Source organism: Bactrocera dorsalis, chromosome 6 (genome assembly GCF_023373825.1).
Source record: "Bactrocera dorsalis isolate Fly_Bdor chromosome 6, ASM2337382v1, whole genome shotgun sequence".
NCBI lineage: Eukaryota > Metazoa > Arthropoda > Insecta > Diptera > Tephritidae > Bactrocera > Bactrocera dorsalis.
Genome location: NC_064308.1, coordinates 26825573 through 26847673, shown reverse-complemented (window position 1 = coordinate 26847673; position 22101 = coordinate 26825573). Strand labels below are relative to the sequence as shown.

At 38.0% G+C, this 22101-nt stretch overlaps 1 protein-coding gene across 16 annotated transcripts in view; it reads left to right on the top strand.

Annotated features, from left to right (window-relative positions):
• The window catches only part of LOC105224248 (synaptotagmin-7), a 566903-nt gene that overhangs the window by 45994 nt on the left and 498808 nt on the right, over positions 1 to 22101 (top strand). The gene's annotated exons all lie outside the window — the stretch shown is intronic.

Here is a 22101-nt window from a genome sequence, read left to right as displayed (position 1 = left end):
GGTGGTCCATTCGGAAAGTCCAATTTTGGGCAACTTTTTCGAGCATTTCGGCCGGAATAGCCCGAATTTCTTCGGAAATGTTGTCTTCCAAAGCTGGAATAGTTGCTGGCTTATTTCTGTAGACTTTAGACTTGACGTAGCCCCACAAAAAATAGTCTAAAGGCGTTAAATCGCATGATCTTGGTGGCCAACTTACGGGTCCATTTCTTGAGATGAATTGTTGTCCGAAGTTTTCCCTCAAAATGGCCATAGAATCGCGAGCTGTGTGGCATGTAGCGCCATCTTGTTGAAACCACATGTCAACCAAGTTCAGTTCTTCCATTTTTGGCAACAAAAAGTTTGTTAGCATCGAACGATAGCGATCGCCATTCACCGTAACGTTGCGTCCAACAGCATCTTTGAAAAAATACGGTCCAATGATTCCACCAGCGTACAAACCACACCAAACAGTGCATTTTTCGGGATGCATGGGCAGTTCTTGAACGGCTTCTGGTTGCTCTTCACCCCAAATGCGGCAATTTTGCTTATTTACGTAGCCATTCAACCAGAAATGAGCCTCATCGCTGAACAAAACACGCGCGCGAAACACATTTCGAACCGAACACTGATTTTGGTAATAAAATTCAATGATTTGCAAGCGTTGCTCGTTAGTAAGTCTATTCATGATGAAATGTCAAAGCATACTGAGCATCTTTCTCTTTGACACCATGTCTGAAATCCCACGTGATCTGTCAAATACTAATGCATGAAAATCCTAACCTCAAAAAAATCACCCGTTATATACAAACGAGTACGAAACAATCTACAGTACTTGTCCAATAAATTACGAACGAGAGCAAAAAAACAAAAAAATATATATATATATATGGCGACAAAATATTGAATATGATTCAATACAAAAATATAATAATTTAAGTTTAATGTATATAGCATATAAAAAATAATTTTTTTCTAAAATTAGCCAAATATTTATGTTTTTATTAATGTTTAAAGTTAGAACTATTTTTCACTTCGTTCGTAATTTATTGGACAAGTACTGTAAGCATGAAAAAGATTACGCTTTGAGTGATAGAAGACACCAAGCTGAAATTAAAAAAGAGTAATTTGAATTAAAAATTTTAAAATGCAAAATAAATAAAGTACTAAGATAAATTAGTTACTGTTGAGAGGAATACTTATATTTCACCTCCATTTCGAACTTTTGTAAGCATGCCTTCTTCTCTATTTGAAGTTTTTTCGATCTTTTGTCCTTTTCCAATTCTGAAACTCTTGAATTCTATTTCAGTTTTATCTCTTTAAATTACTGCTTGCTATCTTCTTTCACTCACAGCGTGAGCTTTTTCATGCTTCTTTTTTTCCCACTCAATTTTGATTTTGAACATTTCTTTACTCTTGACTTGAAAAGCAACACGATTTGCAGCAGATGACTTTGGGACATGTCTTTTCATTTTTCCCTCGAAATCATTGGCTTTTTCAGGAACAATTATTTCACTTACATTGCCTGGCGGCAGATTTTCATTGTTGGCAGTATCAATTGGAGACGCAATTTCTTCGCCGACATCAGAAAAAGTGACTTCAAGTATTTTGCTGGTCGCGCTTTCGTTCATAAAGACGTGCTGCCACTATCAATCACTTCAAACAGCAATCCACTTGTGGGGTTTGATCCAAAAATATATTTAGGTTGATTAAATTGTGGGCACACCTGCAGCACTTTGCCTGGAAACTAAACATTAGATAAAATTTCGTCGCATTCATTTCGCTTACCTTCAACACTCGACGTCCCAGCATTGGACTCGAAAAAGCCTGCTGCAGTTGACATGCGCCAATCGCTTGCTTTTTTTAACGAAGCTTTTAGGTGCCGCACTACTCAACGAATACGAATTAATTTTTTACAAAATACTTGAGCCTTTGATGCCTATTAAAATAAAAATTATTGTTAAATATATTGATAAATAATTGCTCACAGCAAAAGTTTCATTTACCTCTACTTCTGGAGCTTCCGGCAAGAAATACATTATCCTGCAATAAATCGTTTATACTTTGGATTTCTTTTTATTTAGCTTTTCTCTTTTTAGCCTTTCTTTATTTAAACCAATTTTTTCTATTTCTTCTTTTTTTAACAATGTTTTTATTTTTGACAACAGCTGATAATTTGCAAACCAGTATTGCACATAATACAATTGCGTTTAAGTATTGCTTCCTTGCAAGGATTGTTAGCGTAAAAGCAAAAATATACTCGCTAATTTGAAATGACATAACACTTTCAGGAATGTTATCCATTTATAGTTCTGCTCGTTTAAATTGTTCCTTGCCTAGTTTTTGCAATATGACCGAATAAGTTTTTAATCATTATAAAATTAAGTTGAGTTATACCGACCGGTTAAAAAATTGTATTTTGTTAATATTCTCAAGTTTTTTCAATTAAAATAATATTTAATACTTTTTTTATAAACGCACTTTAATTGCTGTACTCGGCACTCGAAGTGTAACCAATTAAAAAAGCCATAAATTCGGTTTGGAAAATTATTTTTATTTATTTTACAGTACAAAATATGTGAAAATAATCATAAATTCAAGACCAATTCACTTTTGCTCGATATGACCACCTTTTGCCTAAACTATGGCCTTGAGACGGTCAAAAAACGAATCGCAAGCTGCCCGAATGAGACTTGCCGGTATTTTGGCCCACTCACGAACAATGGCTTTCTTCAGCATCTCGAGACTGGTGTATTTTTTACTTCGGACCTTGCTCTCCAAATTGGCCCAGAGAGAATAATCCATTGGATTCGCATCTGATGAATTCGAGAGCCAGTGTATGGTTGTAATGAAGTTCGGAACGTTGTTTTTCAGCCATTCTTGGCTCACTCGCGCTTTGTGAAACGGTGCTGAGTCTTGCTGAAACGTCCATGGTTTGCGACGGAAATGTTTGTTTACCCACGGCTTCAAAGCAGCCTCCAGAAAACTTTCCTGATAATATGTCGCATTTACCTTGATGCCAGGCTCGATGAAAACAATTGGAGAGCGCCCATCTGCGGTGACAGCGGCCCACCATTATTTGTGGCGGGTGATGGCCAACCGATGACTTAGATTCTCGTATAAACGGTTGGCCAAGTAAACCCTATCGTTTTGAGAGTTTACAAATTGCTCAATTAGAAACATTTATTCGTCAGAAAACACAATGTTCGGAATTAGACCGCTTTCGGCCAAGCAAAGCAACTGCTTCTCTCGCTCAAGGAAACGGGCGATGGCCAGATTGAAATCTTACCAAAAAAATATGTAAGCGGAGGGATTTGTTGCATCGTTCAAGACACTTATAAAAAATTAAATAAATTTGTGAAATTCAAAGGTATTTTATGAAACGTTTTGTAACTTGAAGCATCAAAGTATTATTTTCAATGGAAAATGATTAAAAACATTTAATGATTGAGAGCTAACAAGCTTAAATCCTCTTATTGGGTATTGAGGGGTCAAAAGTCAGTTGTTCTAATATACTGTAAAAAGATTTAAATAGTTTCTCCATATAATAAATAACCACTAATAAGTAGTAATTTTTATTCGTACTAAATGTTGGGTGTTGGGTGTTGGGTTGATAAATGCCCAAAAATTATTATTTTGTTCAATCTGGCCATAAAGGAAAATGTTATAAAAAACGCCAATTTTGAAGCGCTCGCACACTGGAATAAGGTGGACATCCCTTTATTCCTGGTATTTAAATTGTGACAAAGAAGCACCCGGAAATCGTTAATAAATTCCGGGCTAAATGATATTTAAAAAAAAAATGTATTTTGCTACGTTGGTAGGACTGTCCTTAATTACCAAAATGCCAAATATGAGCGTCATCTGCCAAACAAGTTTGATTACAACAGATGTTTAAATCAGTACTCCTCTGTGCATTGCGTTTTTTACAACGGGTAAAAGAAAAAGAATTTGTCTAAAATTTTGTATTTCTAATCAAATTTCGTGTGCGGAATCGTTGGGAATAGGGGAAGAGGCTTAATATTATTCAGTTCTATCAAAAACACTAGCCTACGAGTGGCACATAGCTTTCAAAGACGGTCGAGAGATTGCTGAAGTCATGCCATGTTCTGGACGACCTTCGACCTTTTCGAGTCCGTTCGAACGATTTTAGTGGATATTTTGGGTATGAAACGCGTTCTTTTGATGTTTTTCAAAAAGAAAATCGTAAATAGGTCTCTTTGAACATGCTTGATCGTGCGTATTCTGATCCCAAATGCATAAAGAACATTATAGCTATCGATGAGATATGGGTTTATGAGTTTGACATGCAAACAAGTCAACAACCATCGGATTGGAGGGAAATAGCGTGCCGAAACTAAAAAAAACACACCAAGGCCGCTCAAAAATCAAGGTGGTGATCTTTGTCTTTTACCATATTGGTGATTTGGTGCTCGTGAGTTTGTTCCGAAGGGACAGGCGGTCAATAAGAAGTTTTATTTGGACGTATTGAGGCATTTCCGTGAGAACATCTGACGAGAACAGCAGGAATTGTAAAATAACAATTCATGGATTTTACCCGATGATAATGCACCATCGAACCACGATTGTAACCGAATTTAAAGCCAAAAACGCAATGAATACCATCGATCAATCTAAAGTAAAATTGCGCTCCGTGGAACCCGTTTTTAGTCGATCGAAAAGATACAATATAACAAAATTCACTGAAGTAGCTGGAGGCCATCCCAAAAAGTTCTTATGACAAGTTTTTGGAGGACTTGAAAAATCGTTGGCATAAGTGTATTACTTTAAAGAGGACAATATAAATATTGATGAATAATTAAATATTTTGCGTTTTATTACAATTTCTAGACACAATGTAAATAAATGATCAGCATGATGAGCTGAGCCGATTTAGCCATGTGCATCTGTTTGTCTGCTTAGTTCTTGAGAAATGCATCTGCAATTTTGGAAATATTCCTTTTCTCCCAGATTTTGTCGGAAACGCCATTTTCGATATCGGATATCGCATCCACTATAGCATATAGCTGCCATTCAAACTTAACGATCAAATACATATCCTTCTATGGAAAACTTTTTGATTAAGCGAAATATCTTCACGAAATTTGGCGTGTATGTATTGGCATATGGCGGACATAAGCACCTGTAAATTTTATAATGTAGCTTTTGTTCGCCCAAATTTAATGCTTTTTCTTTTTTACTTCCCTTTATTTTAATAATAAAAACTTATAATATGATATATTAATTTTTACGGTTAGATTAAAAACGTGATTTTAACAACCTTAATCGCATAATTTTCCGAAAATTTGCAATTGGATGCCTACAATCTGTGAAAGGTTTCTCTTTCATCGTGATTTAAATAACCATACATACATATTTTTTTTTTATTTCTAATGCTATTCAATAAAATCGAAATATATTTTTGAAACATGTTGAGATGAAAATAAAGAAACGAAATATTAAAAAGAATCACGTTCAAGGCGAGGAAAGTTTTATGTATACCAGCTGTAAAAGTATAGTTCGTATTTGTCTTATGTTTACGCTCTCACTTCAAGTGAGCATCCCGATCGTTGGGCAAATTGCTTAAATTATTTAGTCAACTATTCTCCCTCTCCAACAGCGTTACTTATTTTTTAAATAATATTATTTTGATAAAGACTATTGATAATATGAATTTTATTTACAAGCTTTTGAAATTTTAAATAAAAAATTCTCCCAAGAATAAATTATTGTGCCATCGTAGTGCATTGAACACAGTTATACCAGGTTGAAATGCCCGTTGGGCCCGTTTGATTAATATTAAACGTTCCTTTTAATGTTGTTCGCAAACCATATGGAACCAAACGTAAATGTTTGCCACTCAGAAATGATTTATACAGTATTTTGAAAAACTGACATAAACTAATCGTGCTTTTATCTAATATGAAGTAGTAGTGTTTCCTTAAAAAAGCCACCATGCATAAACAAACCACAAAGCATAAACATAACAATAGCTATTGGGTTGTAATAAATGGATTTTGCTATGATATTTAATATGAAAACATGCATATTTTTGTTATAACTGTACTAATACAATAAAATATCATGTATAAGAAACTCAACAAAAATACTATAAATGTAAGCAATTATTAACCGACTTCGCTAAAAATCACACAAAAAATTTAAACAATCCCCACCGATTAAAACCTCCAAATGTCATTTGCATAATTGAGCCAGTGAGTGTATATTTACAATATTTGTACATATGTAAAACTTCAAATACTTCAAAGCTATAAGTGAGGAAAGTCAAACTATGCGTATGTCATGCAATATATCTTGTAGTACTACAGTAATGTCCTGGTTAAATATAACAATCAATTTAAGTGCAAAAATACCTTTTTATTCATACTACATAATTATTAATTAAAATTTCATGTGAATTGTCCTTATCATTGTTTTTACACCAGATAAAAAAAGTCAAATACTTTAACCCTATACGTGCTTTGTTAGTCGATTCGACTAACAATCATCGTGCTTTGCAAACAAGGGCAAGATAACGAAGCCCGCCCAGGGTTAATATTCTGAACTGCTCGGTTTCTCACATTTTCCACATTGATAACGCAAGCTTGGTGCTGGAAGTTCCACTGAAACTATACTTAAAATTATGTTTTTCATTGTTATTGTATACAATATATACAATTGACTTACTTTTCATATTCAGAAATTTCGAAAAAGTTATTATAGGAGCGCAGGGTGCTTCGACTACATTCTTTTATGACGTAGAGTGAGATACAGGGTGGGCCATCTAACGTTTTAAATTTGAATTATCTATATTTCGACATTGGAAACGTCAAATACCATTCGGAAAGTGACAGATACTCAGTGAAAGGTCTAAAATTTACGAAATGAGTCGCTATTCACTAGAAGAAAACTGCGAAATATTGAAAACTTTTTTCAGAAGATCTTTTCACCGAGGATGGTCAATTTTACCGAAAACTCATCTTTTCGGACAAGGGTCATTTCCACCTCGATGGTTACGTTAATAAGCAGAATTGTCGCATTTGGGGCAAAGAAAACTCGCACGTAATCGTCGAGAAGCCAATGCACCCAGCACGAATCACTGTATGGTTCGGATTTTGGTCTGGTGAAATCATTGGCCCATTTTTCTTCGAAAATGAAGAAGGAACCGCCGTAACCATCAATTGTGAGCGATACCGTGCAATGTTAACCGAATTTTTCTTCAAGCATATTGAAGAGGAAAACTTGGACAACATTTGGTTCCAGCAGGACGGCGCTACGTGCCATACAGCAAAGGCTACACTCAATCTTTTACGCCCTATCTTCAAAAATTGCATAATCAGCAAAAGAGGTGATGTGAATTGCCCTCCCAGAAGCTGCGATTTAACTCCGTTGGACTATTGGGCAGCTGTTAAAGATAAATGTTACGCCAACCATCCAGAAATAATTCAAGATCTAAAGTACGAGATTCAATCTGCTGTAGCTGCCATAAGGCCTGAAATCATCGAGAAAGTACTCCAAAATTGGGTGGATCGGATAAGCTACTGTAAACTCAGCCGTGGTGGTCATTTGTCCGAAACTGTTTTCCACTAATAAATTCCATAAAACAACCTTTTAAATAAATTTTAGACCTTTGAAAAATATCAAGCCGTTTTTTTATTGACTTTTTAAATTTAAAATTTTATATGGCCCACCCGTTAGTATCGTTAAAGAAATATGTATCATTTTAAATATTTTGAAGAACTTTCCAATAACATTATTGACGAGCATTCTTACAGCAATATCAAGACATATAATTTTAAAATTTTGTAGTTTCTAAAACAAACGGCGTTTTTTCGCGCTGCAAGATATATTCCGATAAATTTTAATATAATATTTACCGGGTTCCTGTATACTTCTTTTATGTGTATATAGCTTAATATGACATCCTTATTTTATACTGCATTTAATGAAAAGAAAAGAGCCGATTATTAACTTCCAATGGGCAATTTAAATTATTTTTGCTAGTAAATTATTTTATTTTATAAAAGTAAAAACGTAGCATTATTAAATAGGGTTTTGACTTGACTTGTGTGTTTGAGTTGATCTAGTGTCAATCGAAGTTACTTGTGGGGCCCTAATCCTTTGAAATTTATCTAAAAATAACTGAGCAAAAACATTTTTTATAATACATAGTTTAGTGCTTAATAGAAGCATTTTTTTTGTTTTAATTAACAAATTTTCCGTCCCAAAAAATCCACATTTTCGGGAAAAACAGCAGTTAATTGTTTGTAAAATTTTAAGAAAAATTCTTCCATGAAGCACTAGTTTTTCATATTTTCAAAAAGCTGTATAAATTTCATTGAAATCTACCGAGCTAGTTTCAAGCGACCAGATTAAAAAATATAGTTTTGAGGGAAACGCATTTGAAAAGTATTTTCCGGATTTACTTTAGTAAATATTTAAGATATACGCATTATACTTTAAGAAAATGAAAAAACTAAATTTTTTGAATATTATGATTTCGTTTGATCATATGAGTGTGTCACTTACAATATAAGAAAATCCACCGTGAAGTGACCACTTTTTGTAGGGTTTTGTACTGATGGGGAAAAAGACAGCTGCTGGCTGCTTTGTGACACACGACGTTGCTATTTCTTACTATTTAATTAGTAATTAGAGTTTTCTTTTCTAATAACATTTTTTACTTTATATAAAAATATTTCAGTATACTGATTAGTAGGGTTCTATAACTGTATTTAAAAAATGTTGACGATATTAAATTGGGAAGCTCTTAAAGTTGAATGATCTTAAATGATACAATGTATACGAGTTTGACAATTAAGTAATGAGACTGATTTTATTGCCACGCTTGTGGTAAACCTGTGACCTTGAAATTCCCTTTGATGTAAGTACCATCGCTATAGCTTGTTTAGTTCGCCTGCTGCGTCAAGTTGAGTAGACGTGTGTTTGTAGTGCTCGTTATGCAATTGGAAAAACGAAATCAAGAGCAACGCGTCGCGATAAAATTTTGCGCCAGATTGGGCGAAACAGCTTCGGAAACGTACGCTAAAATTGTAAGAGTGTATGGTGATAGTCGTGCCAAAGCTCACAATGGTTGTCTTCGCGTGCCCCCCGCCGGAAAAAAGCTCGCATGAGCAAGTCGAAGGTGAAAACGATGATTATTGATAGCCGTGGAATCGTCCACAAAGAATTCGTTCCACCGGGGAAAACTGCGAATCAAGTCTACTATTGCCAAGTACTCGAAAGATTGCGAAAACGAGTCAACAGGGTGCGCCCAGACATCGCTCGTAACTAGATCCTTCATCACGACAACGCGCCGTGCCACACCGCCCTCAGCGTGTCCTAGTATTTGGCCTCTAAAGGGATCGCCGTGTTGCAACAGCCACCTTATTCTTCCGACATGTCACCCTGTGACTTTTTTGTTTCCTAAAATAAAATCGGTGGTCAAAGGAACCCATTTTGAGTCGATTACGGACATCCAGGCGGCCGTGACGAGGTACTCGCGGACATCCCAGTCGAAGCGTTCCGGAAATGTTACGAAGCATGGAAAACGCGCTGGAATCGCTGTATAGCTGCCCAAGGGGACTACTTTGAAGGGGATGGCAGAGCTGTAGAATAATTTTCAAATATACGGTTTTTATGGAATCAGCCTAATTACTTAATTGTCATACTTCGTACGTTATGGATACTAAATAGTTTTTACTTCAGATTCTTATTCAAGTAGGCAACTCTTAAACTATTTGAAATAGGAAATAAAAAATATATTAATGTTCTCTTTTTCCACTATCCCTGCAGAGAAGCTAGTTGTTGTTTTCGACACACACACATATATCCTTTTCTGGAACTGTGTATGGCTGTTGTTAGAGAAGATATACTTATAGTTATAATGACAGTTTCACGGGCAATATAGATTAATGGAATTTTTAATGGTATTCTTTTAATATTTTTTTAATTTTACAACGTTTTGAAATTCTTAAATTAAAAACATGTGTTGAACTCTAACTTTATACAAAACATTATAAATTATTCAGAAGTAATAGAAACATATTGGAAAAAATTTGGTGTGTAGATATGTATGTATGTAATAATAATTCGAGCAGACCTAATACCAAAAGCGGAGGATTTTGATGAAATCACAAGACATAATAGTAGAAAGAAATGCACTTTCTTACTTTTACAATGGTTCAGGTACGAGTATATACGCCATCCTAAGGCTATCTTATGTCAACCCAACAAGGTGGGGCAGTAGGACTTGCCCTCCCTATTACAGAAGTGCTGGAAAGAGGCCACCTATCCCCGGATACTTATATTTCGATAAGAGGCCAGAGATCACTCGATTGAGTTTCTAGCGACTACCCAATCCGAACGTTGTGGATTATGTGCGATCTGTTGAAGGTGTCATCAGATATTTTTTTAGCTAATGCTATGTCGGTCTTGTCTCTGCGGCGTTGTCACAGAGTTTCCTGAAATTGTTGGTTTTCGCAGACCTAATTTCTTTATTATAAGTTGTAAAATGCAGCTTGTATTCATCCCAGTTGCCAGTACGTTTGGCCTTGTTGAAAAGCTTGCGAATAAATTTTCCAAGAGTTTTTTGCTGAGAATTTATTGAACATCCGTGAAAAGCTTTATATTCTGGCGGTCGACTTTACCGCAAATCCGCAATAATACCCATCTATAATATACTGGCTGATCTCCAGTCAGGAAGCTATAGTATTACTGCCTATCTGTCTCACTCTACTTATACCTGTATTCATCGCTTTTTCATATTTACTGAAAAAGATGCGCAAAATGGTACATAATAACAAATAATTTGACATATCTATTTTGGTTATTTATGGTTTATTTTATTACATTTGGCTGCCCTACCTACAAGTCTTTTCATAATTGAAATCATAGCTTTTTATTTGTTCATTATTTTTTTACAATTCAAACAAAATTTGAAATATTGTAATGTGTGTGTGTTAGTTAATTAGAGACTATTTTTATACAAAACTAATTTATTGAAAACCGTTTCACCGGTCCCGAACTTTTCAGTTTAAAGGAGTTTATGCTCAATTTTGCCGTCATCATAAATACATTATGACATTAATAATCAAAGTTATTTACAATTTTCGAGTATTGTAAGCGCTCGGTGGGCAATGGGCTGCCGATTACCGCTTTAAGCACAATAAAGGTATTGGATCAGCTTTGACATTTAAGAGCAATATACTTGCAGTTGTTGTGATAGCTATTACATCATAAAAAGAGCATTAATGATTTATACATATCAAGACTTGTAATAGAAGATTGCAAAGCAATGCAATTAAAAATACAAACTGTCAAACTTTCATAGAAATTGTAAGCAAAGTCTTCTCTTCACTTATAGCGTGACGCAGAAATGTATTTCTCTGTCTATATGCTATTCCATTAAGTAAAAAGACCATAATATCTAACCGTCATATTTTCTGAAAATGTGTTCGGACATTAGCTGTCTTCGAGTCGAAAAGCGTTACTCTCCAGCGAAGCGATTATACGACATATACCAGATGCTCAAACAAACGGACAGCACTTGTGGTGCAACCCTGCGCTAACATGTCTTCGTGCGCAGAGAACGTAAGCTTTAGTTATCAAAATATCTTACTTTTCGGAGAGTACTGAAAACGATGAGCGGGTTTCAACACAGGACACTCGAAAATAGCAGTATTGAGTATTTTCATTGTTAAGTGAGAAAAATAATGTTAGTTCCAATGCAAGAAATGTACGCTTCCAGATTCGTTTATTTACAATGCCCAAACGACTCTGCATATTATTTAGAGATAAAATTAGTTCACAGTCATTTTGCGACTATGAGGCTATTTCTTTCTTGTAGGGGCTGCTAAAACTGAAAATGATAAATTTAAGTTTCACAACACGTAGGATTTTTTGCGTTGTAGTCAAGTGGTGTAAGGGTCAAACTAACACCATTTACTAAGATTACAAAGATATCTGTACGTGTTTTTAAACTCAAATTCGCAATCATAACACCTAAAACATCCCATTAACCTCACATCACATCAGTCGCAAATTTCTCCTTCAGAATTGTTGAGTAGTCAAATCTTTATATAAATTAAGTTTTCGAAGAATGTCTAACAGCGCTTTGATGTAGTCTAGCGAAGTCAGTCGCTGCTCAGGGAATCTCGCAGTCAGTCTGCGTAATTTTTGTAACAAAGTCTTCTTATGATGCTGATGTTGGGTGATTCCTTTCGCTCTGTGATCACTAGACTTGTCGCTCACTGCTGATGTAAATAAGGCAAAGCCATAGCAAGTACGTTTATTGGAAGTCACGTACAAAACTATAGTGAAAGTGCCATTGACTTGGAATGGAACCTATAAGCTGGGCGCATAAGTGTCAGCTGCTATATCCGGCAAGCCGTATAAAGATACTCCAACACAGTCGCTCGCGACGTAGGCGTCGGGTTACCGCCGCTGGCCACAGTGTTTGGGCAACGAACTCATGCGTCAGCAAAATGCTGAATGCAAACAAAGTGCATTGCAACATTCTTGCATTCTTATGAACAAAAAAGTGTGTTCTTATGAAGTGCAAATATTATCTGTTAACTTATATTTGGTATCAAAGAATATACTATATGTAAGTATATATGTTCAAATTGATCTATTTCATGATGAATTTCATAAAATCCTTTGAAATATATAATAAAATAAGGTTGGATTATTACCTAAATTTTTAATAAATACAGGTTTTATAAATTATAAATTTACATCTTTAATTGCTTTGGTCATTAAAAGTTTTTATAATATATTTAAAACCCAGGCCGCTGCACATATGGGTGTACGTATGTATGTATATGTAAAATTATGTGAACCTCTAAAAAAATATAAAAGAACCATAAACGTAATGTCTGCATGCACCATATGGACTGACTTCGAAAACGTTAATTGCAACGCATAAGAACAAAGAGTAATGTTCTGTAATGCATCCGGAATATTGTTTGTTGCATAATGTTTTGAAACGCATAAACCTGGTAATCGATGTTCAGTGAGTAAGAAAATCGAGCATTACAAATAAAATTGATGCTGGACACATCGCAATCACAAGCATTTACTTAATGGGCAATTAAGGTGTCAATAGATAAAAAGTATTTATTAAAAAGTTGCCAACATTACATTACCCGCAACATTATTCCATTTACTTCACTAAAAATTTTCACCAAAAGTTAATAAATTATATTTATTTCACGAGTTAACAAAAGTATTTACATTTTTGTTTACAATTTATATGACGTTCTATGTTTCTTCTTCTCAACTCACAAGAATTACCTCTATTCTATCATTTTTCCATCATACCGTATCGATTCTTTGCAGTAGTACGTTTTTGAAGTGAGCCATGCATGTAAATATATACTCTCATACACACGAACAACCAATGGCTGATATTCATGTTTTTTTCATGACAAAGAGTCAATGTGTCCGAAGTACGCGACGACAAAGTGTCACAACATCATGATGTTAATAGAAAATGCCGCTTCACTTGCTGCTCTTACAACTTTGCCTATAATCCATCCTAAATACAGGGTTTGTCCGGAAAGTAATAGGACTGATTTTCTTCCGCCGCGACTGTACTTCGGAGCGTACGCGCACCGACTAGATTCGGTAGAAGGCGTTCCTAGCTAACGAACGAGCGGCTAGCCAGTTATCTCCGAGCACCTGGAGAGTCAGCACAAACATTTTCGCGCGACGTGTTTATGTGGAAGAAAAAGAGTCAATCTTCTGCAAGCATTTTGAGAGAGGGGATCCAAGTAGCATGCACCTCGGCTCTCAAGACTATTCCGGAGAATGCCTTCCGTGACGCCTTCAATGCTTGAAACTCGCACTCGCAGCGCTGCATATATGCAGAAAGAGCCTATTTTGAAAGTTCTTAAAGAATTGTAACGATTGGTTCAATAAATTCTTTTAAATCGACTCAGTCCTATACTCTTCAGACAAACCCTATGTTGGGAGTTTTAACTTTTTCCTTTTAATGTTATATAATAGGTTGTAAAAAAAGTCTTACGGTATTTTTATTGAATTTTCAATTGTTCATAAAATTGGTTACAATAATGCGATTCAAATCAAATATGCGCCGTTTTGTTCGATGACGCGTTCCCAACGAGATACCAACTTCATAATGCCCTTCTCATAGAAGCTCACTTCCCTATTGGCAAAAAACTCGGAGAGCCAATTTTCACAGGACTCTCTTGTGGCCAACTTCAGACTAAGACAGAAACAGGTGGTAATCACTTGGTGCGAGATCTGGACTATACGGTGGATGCAAAAGAGCCTCCCATCCGAGCTCCCGGAGCTTCTGGCGCGTCACTAAAGATGTGTATGGCCTGGCGTTGTCCTGACGGAAAACAATTCGGCCTCTGTTGATCAAAGATGGCCTCTTCTGCATAAGTGCTGCCTTCAAGCGGTCCAGTTGTTGGCAGTACAAGTCCGAATTGAGCGCTTGGCCATAGGAGAGCAGCTCATAGTGGATTATTCCCTGCCAATCCCACCAAACACACAGAAGAACCTTCCTGGCCGTCAATCCCGGCTTGAGCCGCTTCACCGCTGTTCGAACATGACCGTTTGCGCCTTACGTTATCGTAAGGGATCCACTTTTCATCGCCAGTCACCATACGCTTCAAAAACGGGTCGATTTTCTTGCGATTCAGAAGCGATTCGTATGCGTCGATACGGTCAAAGATGTTTTTTTGCATCAATTCGTGTGGCACCCATACATCGAGCTTCTTAGTGACTCCAGGCTTCTTCAAATTATAACGGTTTGATGACTCATGCCCAGCTCTTGACCGATGCTACGGCTCCTACTATGCCGGTCTATTTCGACCAATTCAGCGATCGCAATTTTCGACGACAGGCCTTCCGGAGCGTGGCGCATCTTCTACCACCTCTTCACCAGAATGAAAACGTTGAAACTATGGTTTTTCACGTTGGTGTAACCAGTATAGATCTTCTTTTGGTTAAATTAAAACACGTGTTTCAACTTCTTGGTTATAGTAATACTCTTTATTTGGTAAAATGCCGTGTTCTAGTTGACTGTGCGCAAAAGAATGGCGTGATCTTTGTACGAAAGAATGATGACAGTTCTGCTAACTGCGATGCAGATACATAAAATTATGAGTGTTGCCAAACATCGAATTGATGGTGCTGCCCTTGGCTGATAGGTGTGTTCGCGTACTACACTGCCACAGGTGTGTTCGCGCACTACACTGCCACAAGTGTGCTCGCGTACTACACTGCCACAACCAACCCCCCTTTCAGTCTGTGTGTGCTTACAGACACAGACGTTTAGGGAATCGAACTTTTCTTCCCAGGCGAGTTGTGGTTTTTGCTTGAGGGTCGCTGATCTCAGCTGTAGTAGGCCCTGCGTTCTCGTCGATAATGTTGTTGTTGCCGGAAAATGCCGCTTTCAGCCTGTCGATTGAAATTTTTCTAATTTTGTTTCGGATGTCCAGCGTGAAGTATTTCGGATGACGTTTTATTACTGTGAATGGTCCGTCGTACGGCTGTTGCAGTGGTGGTCCAATTGCGTCGTTTCGCACGAAGACTTGCGTACATTGATGGAGTTCCTTTTGTATAAATGGTTTTATTTTTGTGTGGTGTGCCGTTTGCGTCAGTCGTATCGATTCCATTGCATGTCTGAATTCTTGAACAAACTCTGCTTCGTTTTGGTACGGCTTCGGTGCGGTAAAAAAATTTGCTGGTAGTCGCAAACTTTTTCCGTAAACTAATTCCGCCTTATTTCGTTTGCCATGGTCGTCATCAAAAGGGGGGTCTCTCATCCGAGGCTGTGTTTGCTTTTTCATTGGGGGTGTTTTTTTACGTGGCGGGTCCCAAACCCAGCGCACAACCCTATGCAGGGGATGTTTCGCCTTCTCACGTTAGCTCGCCTTCAAACGGATGTTCTTAGGCTACCCAGAGGATACTTGGTCAAAGACCGGAAGTCGTGAGCTGCTTGAGTCATATGTAAAAGAATCGTTTCTGGCCACTCCCAAGTGAATGGCGATCAGAGAACTTTCCTCACTTGCGTGAACTTCTACACATGACTCCATCCTCCGACTCGGCTATAATCGCGTAAGCGGTGTCTACGCCAGTAAAGAAGAAGAAGAATTCCGCCGGTGTTGCCTTTATGTCTTCTTTAAATATTGATCGAACTCCAAGCATGATGAGCGATCTTTACATTTTAGTGCTGCTTTTAGTGTACGATGAAAACGCTCTACTAAACCGTTGGCTTGAGCATGATATGCGGTTCTACGGAGGTGATGTATACCTAGTCTTTCGTTGAGCTGCTTAAAAACTTGACATTAAAATTGTCGCCCCTGGTCCGTTGTAATTTTAGAAGGTACACTAAATCGCGCGATCCATGTTTCTATGAGTGTGGTGGCGACAGTTTCAGCCGTTATGTTCTTGATAGGTGCTGCTTCTGGCCATCGCGTAAATCTGTCGACGATCGTTAGTAGGTATCGGTAATCGTTTGAAGGCGGTAGTGGGCCGACTATGTCGATGTTAATATGGTCGAAACGTGACTCTGTGGCATCGTACCATCCGGGTGTGGTCTTATTATGCCACTGAATTTTCGATTTTTGGCATGGTATGCACTGCCTGGCACAGGTTGCAACGTCCTGGTGAATGTTGGGCCAGACGAATCTTTGTTTGATGAGGATACCAGGATGTGCAATGTCGTGTGTAGCGTTAAAAATTGTTTTGCGACATGACTTCGGAATGTAAGGTTTGCATTTGTTGTTTGAGATATGGCAATATATCTGTTGTGCTGAATTGTGCACGGGCATCTTAGTCAAAATTATGCTGTAGCGGTCGTTCCCTTGAAGAATGCATTTCAGTTCACTGTCCGCGTTCTGTTCTGCCGCAATGACTTCGTAGTCGATAGGTTCGCGTTGCATTACATTGATGCGTGAAAGGAAATCGGGTACTGTGTTTTCTTTACCTTTACGTAACGTATATCAGTCGTAAATTGGCTGATGTAATGCAAGTATCGGAGGTGTCGTGGCTCTGCCTTTTCGGGTTTCTGTTTAAAAGCGAAAGTGATTGGTTTGTGGTCGGTGTAGATCGAACAACATCTACCTTCGAGTTGATCGGCAAAGTATTTAACGCTTTTATATACGGCGAAAAGCTGTCTTGAGTATGTACTCCAATTACGTTGAGATGTTGTTAACTTGCGGGAAAAAAATCCTAGGGGCTGCGCCTCGTCGTTTTTTATTTGGTGCAGCACGCCTCCGATACAATTGTCTGATGCATCGACTGATAGTGTGAGTTTTGCGTTTTCTTGTGGATGCGCGAGCAGGGTTGCATTGGCTAATTTTAGTTTAAAATCGTTGAATGCTTTTCGCGACTCTTCGGTCCACTGAATTTTGCGTTTGTCGTTTTTGATGTTGCCCGGAATAAGCGATTGCAGCATATCTTGAGTATGTGCAGCGCCGGGTATAAATCTTCGGTAGAAGTTGATAATTGCTATGAAACGTCGCAGGTCCTTTGCGATGGTTGGTTCCGTGTAAGCGTTTATTGCTTCTACTTTTTCTGGCAGTGGCAAAATACCGTTGGGTGTGACCAAATGACCGAGATACCTCACGTTTGACTGACCAAAAACACATTTATTGCCGTTAACGGTTAGCCGTTTTGCTTTAAATGCTCGAACACAATTCGAAGGTGTTGCTTATGTTGAGCTTCGGTGCAGGACGCGATGCAGATGTCGTCTAGGTATGGTACGACGAAGTCTAATCCTCGAAACACACTGTCGCTGTGTCGTTGAAATGTTTGGCCTGCGTTGCATAACCCAAATGTCATGTATCGAAATTCGAATAAGCCGAACGGAGTTGTTATGGCCGTTTTTTCGATGTCATCGGGATGCATGGGTATCTGGTGGTACGCTCTTTCTAGGTCGATAGTTGAAAATATGCTTTTGCCTGCAAATACTTGATGAAATGTCTGGATATTTGGAATGGGGTACCTGTCCTTTTCGGTGACGGCGTTTAGTGCTCTATAATCCCCGCACGGTCTCCAGGTATTGTCCTTCTTAGGTGCCATATGAAGTGGCGAAGCCCATTGACTTTTGGACGGCTGGCAAATACCCTTCGCCATCAGGTATTCGAACTCCGCTTTGGCGGCTTTTAGTTTTTCGGGTGTGAGGCGACGTGGTTTTGCGTTCACTGGTGGACCGCTCGTGACGATGGGGTGGAACGTTGTAGTTTTGGCAATGCGTTTATTTAGTGACGGTGCGAATAGTTCCTTGAATTCTGAGAGTAATTCTGTGTATTTGTTTGTACCAGTAACAAGTTTAATGCCAGTGGTAGCTATAGCTCGCGTTATACCGTATGTATGTAATCTCGTCGTTCTATCGATTAGTAATTTGTTTTGTAAGTCTACTAGCAGGTCGTAGTGCGTTAGGAAATCCGCGCCGATAATTGGCGATTTTACGTCGGCTATGCAAAATGTCCATTCAAATGGGCGACGGAGGCCGAAATTTAGTTTCAGAGTTTTCTGTCCGAATGTTTGTATTGGCGTTCCATTCGCTGCGAAAATTGACTGGGTAATCGTCGGTTTATGAGTGTTGTTTGTTGCGGTTGCTGGGATCACCGATATATCTGCTCCGGTGTCGATGAGAAAATGTTGATTGTCGTAAACGTTTTTTATGAAAAGGCGGAGGTTATTGTTGCCGTGGCTGAGCTGGCAAGCGCCTCCCATGGCTTGAGCTCGGGGTGCTAGTTTTTTTGGTCCTCCTGTGTGCTGCCGGCCGTACGGTCAAACTTGCATGGTGGCCTGCACTTACGAGCGCTTGTCCCGTATTTGTAGTGATACCAGCATGTGTCGTGGTGTTCGCGACTTCATGAACCCGATCGTGTAGGTGTTGGTCTTCGTTGGTTGTCGCGGCGTGGCCATTTGATGTCTCGGAGATCCCGTGAGAGCACGTTGATCTGGCGTTGCATTTCTAGAATTGCTTGACTTGCAGGTTCATTGCCGGCGCTTTGCTGTGAGTGTGTGTTTACTGTCTGCTGAGGGCTTTGTTGAACAGCGTGTATGAAAGAGTTGCTGCCTTTAGTAGCCTCCATGATACGATCGGCCATCGTTGCTGCGTTGACCAATGTTATGTGCCCATCTGCGGATAGAATTGCGCGTATTTGTTCAGGCAGATTCCGGAGCCATAACTGCTTTAGGAGCTCGTCTGTAACCGGTGTAGCTGCGGCCCTTGTCCGCATTTCGGCTAACAACTGTGACGTTTTGCGGTCACCGAGTGATAAGTCGCTGAGGAGTTTTGTTAGTTTGGTTTGTGTGCTATCGGCAAATTCATTGATGATTCGAGCCTTGAGGTTTTCGTACATTTCGTTGCGTGCTGGTGGGTTGGTACGGAAATCAGCTAGTTTGTACATAACGCGCGTAGGCAGTTGTCCAATTATGGTATAGTATCGTTTTTTGTCGGACACGATACCTGCCGCTTCAAATGCCGCCTCGACTTGCCAGAACCATAGGTCGGTATGTTACTCAACGAAATCTGGGAGCTTAACTTTCCCATGGTCCAGCGTGTCCACCCGCATTGATGCCTGTCGCTCTGGAGCCGGTGTCTCTTGCTCATCGTTGTACATATTTTTATTTTCGAAAAATTTCTCACTTGTGGGGATAGCCAGTATGTTTTGCCGCTTCGTCGGGGTCGCCAGTATGGTTCTTCACGTTGGTGTAACCAGTATAGATCTTCTTTTGATTAAATTAAAACACGTGTTTCAACTTCTTGGTTATAGTAATACTTTGGTAAAATGGCGTGTTTTAGTTGACTGTGCCCAAAAGAATGGCGTGATCTTTGTACGAAAGAATGATAACAGTTCTGCTAACTGCGATGCAGATACATAAAATGATGAGTGCTGCCAAACATCGAATTGATGGTGCTGCCCTTGGCTGATAGGTGTGTTCGCGTACTGCCACAGGTGTGTTCGCGCACTACACTGCCACAAGTGTGCTCGCGTACTACACTGCCACAAAACCATCGTTGTGCGGTGGAAATGGAAACTGTATCGGGTCCATAAACTGCACAAATTTTATTGGCGGCTTGAGATGCATTTTTGCCTATATCGTAGTAGTACTGTAAAATATGCCGTATTTTCACTTTAGTTTGCTCCATGTTTGCGACGCTATAACTCACGAACGACTTAAAGGAAACGACCGTCAATCAAACACATGTTAGCGCGTGAAATGAGCTTTCCAAAAAGGTATAGCATGACCCGATGCGTCGAATAAAACTAGAACTACGCGCTCTCAGCGCCAACTAGCGAAAATTCCGCAAGACTTTTTTGACAACCTATTATATCACAAGTTGTTCATTTTATGATGTTTAGCATTTGCCATCGTCACGAAAAGTCGCTTGTGTGTAAACGCATGCTATGGAAGACGTGTAAGGCGTTTGGTTTTATGAATGAAAAGAGTTTGACTGTTGAAAGTGCTCTTGCATCGATGAATGAAAATGTTTTTTGCTGGTGCCATCCGTACGCATACAGTGTATGTAGGTTGTGTAAGCAATCTATACAAAAATTAGAACCACATTATGCCGAAGTGTTCCAAACGTATAGAAAAATAAAGTTACGTTAACATTGCGATGTCAGTAGACATGACCACATCTAGCCCAACGCTGCATAATATATGACCACCCGCCCGACTACTTCCTTTAGCCCAACAGATATTACTCGTATACTTACACAAAACCATTGTATTTTCCGACCGAACCACTTCGTCTAGTTTAACACATTTACCACCTTCACTAGACCATACAATACGAGACCACAACCAAATTATTTCGACTAGTCCAACATATAATCTACTTACATTAGACCATGACATATGGTACTCTATTACCTACTTTTGTGGTATAAATGGACCACTACTCTTTTTCTAATAAAATAATGGTTTTTATTGTTATTTTTTTGGTATAAAATCTTTAATTTACATAATTATACTAAACCTAAATGACTACCGGAATTTATTTGTATTACACATTTTATAATTTACATATTATATGGGCCATTCCATCAATTGGCGACATGGTTTTGTACCCGTGGTTCTCCGATTTTGACGAAACTTTAGAATATCATAATATAGACTAAAATAAGAATATCTGTAAACTTTTTAGTGGCCAAACTTGCTTCATTGTTTTTTGGCGCGCTCTTCAAATTGAGATCAAACAAAAAAATGACTTTTTCTTTTATTTTTTAACGACCTCAAAATTGAGTGAAAAAAATTTTGAAGTTATCCATTTTTATGTAAAAAAATCTCAGCTTTCTGATAAAAATATTTTCAAAATCAAAAAAAAAATTCAAAATCCAAAAAAACCATGTTTTTTCCAAAAATCCCGCTTTTTGTGCTCTTCCCCCACTTTTTTTTTTCAAAATTGACATTATTTTTCGATTCCTCGTTAAATTTTACATAAGAATCAGTGTTCAAAAATATGGGACTCTGATCCCATGAACAGCAAAAAAAATTCAAAGGTGACGCTCAAAATCCAAAAAAAACATTATTTTCCAAAAAAATCCGGTTTTTTGTGCTTTTCCACCAACTTTTTTTCAAAATTGACTTTTCCATTCGATTCCTCGTTAAATTTTACATAAGAATCAGTATTCAAAAATATGGGACTCTGATTCCATCAACAGCAAAAAAATGTAAAGTTGTCGCTATACGGCGCAGTGTGTTCGCTTAGAAGGTTGTGTGAAAGAGGTAAATGTGTAAATTGTATTCTTAGACTTGAATTAAGAAGAAATCACAGTCTTCATTCATAAAAATATGTGCCATATAGCGACAACTTTAAATTTTTTTTGCTGTTGATGGGATCAGAGTCCCATATTTTTGAACACTGATTCTTATGTAAAATTTAACGAGGAATCGAATGGAAAAGTCAATTTTGAAAAAAAGTTGGTGGAAAACACAAAAAACCGGATTTTTTGGAAAATAATGTTTTTTTTTTTGGATTTTGAGCGTCAACTTTGAATTTTTTTTGCTGTTCATGGGATCAGAGTCCCATATTTTTGAACACTGATTCTTATGTAAAATTTAACGAGGAATCGAAAAATAATGTCAATTTTGAAAAAAAAAGTGGGGGAAGAGCACAAAAAGCGG